Genomic DNA, 6,633 nt, shown 5'->3' on the forward strand with positions numbered 1-6,633 from the left:
TGGATATTTAGATAATTATTTAAAATACCATGTATCATTGTGCCATACAAGTATATAAATTGCATTATGTAGAGAGAGGATGAAAGACAGTAACATTTACCTTATAGATGTATTCAGTGACAAAGAGTACATGCCATGACAAACTGAGTTTATCGGTGATATATAAACCATATGACATAGTTTTATATAATATAATTTTATAAACAGAATGGAGAAAAATGCAAACATTATAGTTTCAGTTTCTGAATGATATAAAATGCTGAGGATAAGGAAGTGTGTTTACGTTTGAATCATCCCCACAGATGAAACACACAGACATGAGGGAAGAAGACAATGCTTCTGCAGTGAAACAGTTTCTTCTCCTTGGATTTTCTGACCTTCTCAACCTCCAGGGATTTCTGTTTGGAATGTTTTCCACAATGTACTTGATTATCCTAATTGGAAATAGCTTTAGAATTGTGATAACCAGGTTTGATCCTGCACTGCACAAACCTATGTGCTTTTTCCTGGTCAACTTTTCTTTTCTGGAAATCTGTTATGTATAGTAACTCTCCCTAGGATTCTGTACAGCATTTGGACCTTCTGGCCTGTGCCATACAAATGTGTTGTTTCCTAATGCTGGCAGCCACTGAAAGTATTCTCCTGTCTGTGATGTCCTACGACCACTATGTGGCCATCTGCAACCCTCTGCACTATCCTCTGGTCATGGGCCCAGCAAAGTGCACAGAGCTGGCAGCAGGGGCCTGGCTTGGTGGCATCCCTTTCCAGCTCGGGCAAACTTGTCAGATATTCTCTCTACATTTCTGTAACTCTAACCAAATAGACCACTTCTGTGACATCCCTCCTGTACTTAAGCCGGCCTGCGGGACACTTCTGTTAATGAGCTGTATGTCTATGCAGTTGCTATCTTGCTTGCTGCAATTCCTTTTATGTTAATGCTAACATCTTACAGCAAAATCATTGCCACCGTCCTGAGGCTGCCAACTGCTGAAGGATGAGCAAAAGCCTTCTCCACATGTTCTTCCCACCTGGTGGTGGTGGTTTTATTTTTCGGCTCTGCATCTATTACCTACTTAATGCCAAGGTCAACTCATTCTGCAGTAAGTGACAAACTCCTCTCTCTTTTCGACACCATTGTGACCCCCATGTTCAACCCCATGATATATAGTCTTAGGAACAAGGATGTGATTGCAGCTCTGAGAAGGTTATTGCTTAGAACAGTGTCATAGTCTTATACTCAAGTGACATAACTGCACAATTCTCACACAATTTCCACATATGTACTTTCTCTTTGTGCTGTTAAGAACTCCCTGCAAGAAACTGTCATAGTTACTTTGAAAGCTAGCATAACATTACCTTTTATAGAAATACACTAGTCAAATAAATATACTGTTGTATGTCTTGTGGAACATTTTAATTTTATTAATTAAATTTACTTTTTGACATTTTTCTGCATGTGGGTAATACATTCCCTATTCCTGTCAAAACCCAATATCTCCATCCAAATACCTCCATGCATATAGTTCATTTGTTTGTTTCATGACACATGGAGCTTACCTGTGGCTCTCTCTTGGACAAATTTGAATTTAGTGCAGATACTCAACTGAAGCCATTGACTCATGCTCTCACTGAATGTTTTTTTTTTCTGATTGCTATTTTTTATAATTTTTATTTTTTATATTAATTACTGGTTATTTCCTTTATATTCCAGCTGTAGCCCCCTCTCTCATTCCTTCCCAATCCCACCCTCCCTTTCTCATCTCCTCCCTGCCCCTCTCTAAGTCCATTGATAGGGGAGATCCTCCTCCCCTTCCATTTGACCCTAGTTTATCAGGTCTCATCAGGACTGGCTGTAATGTCCTCCTCTGTGGCCTAGCAAGGCTGCTCATCCCTCAGCAAGAAGGGGTTACTGAATGTTTTATATTCTTTTTTATTATTATCAATTTTTATTTTTTATATTAATCACAGGTTATTTACTTTATATCCCAGCTGTAATAGGTAGCATTTCTGAAGACAAAGTAAGTTTCTTCCTCATATTCATAACTTATTCTTGTCAGGAAGTTTCATTCAGGACCAGTGAAAAAAAGAACAGCTGCTATGAGTTCAAAATACCTTCGGCTTTGTCCTGCTCAGCTGCGGGCAGTTTGTCGCCATTCTCCCTGTCCTCTGACTCTTCCATACCTCTGTGCTATATTAATATTCTTAGAACTTTATATGGTAATATAGATGTCTTCTATTAGACTGAGTGTTCAAGTCTCACCTCTTACCAACTATTTATGAGGCCATGTATCTGCATTCACCATGAATAAAATGAAGTACGTACCGTGTATTCAATATAAAATGAGTAAGCAGAATGAGCATGTTTTGATGAGATGTATTTATAACTCTAAATTACTAACTTTAATAATCTTTTTAATCTTAACATTGATGTTTTCTCTTACTCTTCTGTTTTGTACCATATTAGGATTAATGATTATTATGGTATATCAATTACTTGTTGAAGCATAGATTAATTTAATTGATGAACTAATGAAACTTTCTGTGTTCTGTCATAATTTTGGTTAATATAAAGACTATAAAGCAATGAAATTTGAAAGTAACATCGAACCTACCATGTCTCAATAATATTGCTGCATTCACATGATGATGTATGCTTCTATGAACTTATTTTCAAATCCTCAAATGCCTATAACATTTAATTTTATATCTATACCATAAATTATTGTAAATATTACAGTGTTTTATTTATAAGTGTTCTGACCATATTTATTAGGAATATAGTGTGTTTTTTCATCACCCCTCACACAATGGCATATATTACTGGTCTTTGGTATGTATGTATGTATGTATGTATCTATCTATCTATCTATCTATCTATCCACTTTACATCCATAGTACAGCCCCCTCCCTCTTCTCCTCTCAGTCCAGCACTTTCTCTCCCTTTTTCCCTCCTCTTTTTCTCAGAAAAAGTGGGCCTATCCCCACCCCCCAACACACACACACACACACCAACCTGCTCCAGCACATCAGGTCACATCAGGACTAAGCTCATCTTCTTCCACATCTCAGCTAGGGGAACACAAACCAAAAGCAGACAAAAGAGTCTGTGTCAGAAACATCCCCCATTCTAATTGCGAGGAGATCTTCATGAAGACCAAGCTGCCCATCAGCTACCTATGTGTAAGTGACCTGGGTTAGTCAATGCATGTTCTTTGGTTGGTCTCTATGAGCCTGCATGGTCCTCAATTAATTGACTTTGTTGTTCTTCTTGTGGAAGTCTTAGCCCCTCTAGGTCACTGTCCTTTCCCCAACTCCTCCGTGTTGGCATAATGTCCTTGTGGAATGTATACAATATGCCCTTGTTCATTCAAATGCTGATTTCTCTCAAGGTCATTTTGATTTGCGTTTCCATGATGACTAAGGACACTGAGCATTTCTTTAAGTGTTTCTCTGCCATTCCATATTCTTCAATTGAAAATTCTGTGTTTAGCTCTGTATCCCATTTTTAAAATTAGATTACTTTCTTTGTTGGTGTTTAACTTCTTGAGTTCTTTATATATTCTGGATATTAGCCTTCTGTCAGATAAGTTATACTACTCGAAGTGGCTAAGAACAAAAGTTCAAGTGACAACAAATGGTAGAGAAGATGTGGAGAAAGGGGAAACTTACTCCATTGCTGGTGGGAATGTAAACTGGTACAACCACTTTGTAAATCAATCTGGCATTTTCTTAGACAATTAGTAATAGTGCTACATCAAGATTCAGGTATAACATTCCTAGGCATATATCTGAAATATTCTCAACTATAAAACAAGGACATTTGCTCAGGTATGTTCACAGCAGCTTTATTCATAATTGCCAGAATCTGGAAACAACCTAGATGTCCCTCACATGAGGAATGGATACAGAAATTGTGGTACATTTACACAATGAAATATATTGTTACAAGGAAATCATAAAAATTTCAGGCAAATGGGTGAAAATACAAAAGATCATCCTGAGTGAGGTAACCCAGAAGCAGAAAGACACACATGGTATAATTCACGTATAAGTGGAGATTAGTCATATAATATAGGATAAATATACTAAAATCTATAGTTCTAAAGAAGCTAAACAACAAGGAGAACCCTAGGGAAGATATTTATTCTTCACTCAGAAGGGCAAAAAGGATAGACATCTGAAGTAGGAGAAGACAGGGAACAGGACAGGAGCCTTCCACAGGGGCCTCCTGAAAGACTCTACCCAGCAGAGTATCAAAGAAGATGCTGAGACTCATAACCAAACTGGGAGAAGGGGAGATAGAAAGACCTGGAAGGGACAGGAGCTGAACAAAGAGAACAGCAAAGCCAAAAATCTTGGGGCCCAGAGGTGTCTGCAGAGACCAATACTCCAACCAAGGACCATGCAAGGAGAGGACCTATAACCCCTGTTCAGATGTAGACCATAGGTATCTCAGTTTCCAAGTGGGGTCCCAAGTAGGGGGAGCAGGGGCTGCCTCTGACCTGAACTCAGTGGCTGGCTCTTTTATCACCTCCCCCTAGGCTGTGCAGCCTTGCCAGGCCCCAGGGAAAGACTATGCAGCTCATCCTAATGAGGCCTGATAGGCTAAGGTCAAATAGATGGGAAGGAATATGGAAGACACATACGGGGAGAGGAGGGAAGGTGGGACTAGGAGGAGACAAGGAAGGGAGGACTATAGCTGGTATACAAAGTATAGATTGTAATATAAATATAAATATAAATATATATAATATAAATATATATAAATATAAATAATAATCATAAATTATATTAATAATTTATAATAAATTATAATAAATAATAAATTTAAAAGTATATATATATTGCATTCTCTCTCTCCCACTCTTTTTCTCTGACTCTCTGTCTCTCATTTAATTCTACCCCCCAAATGTCTCAGCTTTTATAGGAAACTTCATTCAAATGGGAATTATATGTATTCTTCTCTCGTGGCTTTGCTTTAAAGACATACATACCTACACACACACACACACACACACACACACACACACACACACACACACACAGAGAGAGAGACCATGGCATCCAGTGGGAAGTAATGAGAAAATGGAGAGTGGAGGTTAAAGAAGTAAATGTGCTCAAAATACTCTATAAACATGAAAGAAATTAACTTAGGAGACTCAAATATATGCATGACATATGAATAAAATATTTAATAAAATTTATGGAATAAAACTACAGACATGACAGGGGTTATTGTTGTTAGTCCCAATGACCCAAAGAAAAATGCCTTTTCCATTGTGAATAACAAAATATCTTAGTATTGAAATTTTTCAGTAATAAATGGTATTTTAAAAAACTTTTACAATTTTGTTTGTGTGTGTTTGGTATTTATATACATTTTGGCATACACGTGGGCACATATGTCAGTGTATGTACCTGCACATTTGCACCTTTCTGAGTGGAAGTCTATATTGACAGCCAGGTGTTTTCCTCCATTTTGTCTACATCTAAGGAGTAGGAAGAAGTTGGCCGGAAATACATAAAGAGCAGAGTTCCTTGAAAAATCGCAACTGCAGTCAGGTGGGAGGAACAGGTGGAGAAAGCTTTGAACCTCCCCTCAGCAGAGCAGATCTTCAAGACCGATGACAGGATGTAACAATAAGAGACAAAAAGTCCTAAAAGGGTGCAGAGCTCAACAAATCCAGAAAATACAAATATTGCTAACTCATTGGCATGTGTATCTGAGCAAGACAGTAACAGGATAGGAGGAAGATCACAGAAAAAATGATTAATCTCATTTGACTTACAGAAACATAGCCCAAAGGTCATTACAGTATGCATCAGAGTATCCATCATTCCTAATGCATACACTCCAGCCAGTAGTTGGTAGCAAAATCTGCTTGACATGTCCACGGCAAACATCAAGAGATTGCTGATGGCCTTGTACCGATCAAAGACCATCACTGCCAGCAGCACACACTCAGCATCTACAAAGACATAGGTGAAGAAGAACTGCAAGGCACAGCCAACAAAAGAAATAGATTGTGTTTGGCCAGTAGGTCCACCAGCATCTTTGGTCCAACTGCAGTGGAATAGCAGAGGTCTGAGAAAGAGAGGTGGCTGAGGAAGAAGTACATTGGTGTGTGAAGCTGGGGCTCCATTCTGATCAAAACTATCCTTCCAACATTTGCCACAAGAATAATGAGATAGATGAGAAGAAATAAAATGAATAGAACTACTTCCATGACTGGATTATTAGTAATTCCCAATAAAATAAACTTGGTGAATGAAGAACAGTTTTCTTTGTCCATTTTTCTTTGCTGTTTGTCTTATTTTTTATAAAAAGCATTTAATAAACTGGAATTGATTTACCTAGGCAAGAAAATTTTAGTCAATATTCAGACTTCCATTTCATTATGTAGAAAATATTGTTTATTCATATACAGTCTAGAAACAAATCACTGAGTGGCATGCTCATTAAAACTCCTCTTAAATATTTAAAGTGGGCAGTTTTTATATACTTAATATAATAATAATATGTTAATAATATTAAGGTCAAACACAAGACTCCAAGCACTAAGTCCTTATAAATGAATGTGATCAAGCAGTGTTAGAAAAGGCCTCTGTTTAAAGGGGAGGATGACCTCTTCT

The 6,633-nt window shown here is 37.7% G+C and overlaps 2 pseudogenes; one reads left to right on the plus strand and one right to left on the minus strand.

Moving 5' to 3' along the window:
- Positions 1–302: 302 nt before the first annotated feature.
- LOC110541633 (olfactory receptor 10AG1-like) lies at positions 303–1,229 on the plus strand (annotated as a pseudogene).
- Positions 1,230–5,448: 4,219 nt separating this feature from the next.
- LOC110541632 (olfactory receptor 5W2-like) lies at positions 5,449–6,293 on the minus strand (annotated as a pseudogene).
- Positions 6,294–6,633: the final 340 nt, after the last annotated feature.

The sequence above is a fragment of the Meriones unguiculatus genome, chromosome 2, assembly GCF_030254825.1.
Source record: "Meriones unguiculatus strain TT.TT164.6M chromosome 2, Bangor_MerUng_6.1, whole genome shotgun sequence".
Lineage (NCBI taxonomy): Eukaryota > Metazoa > Chordata > Mammalia > Rodentia > Muridae > Meriones > Meriones unguiculatus.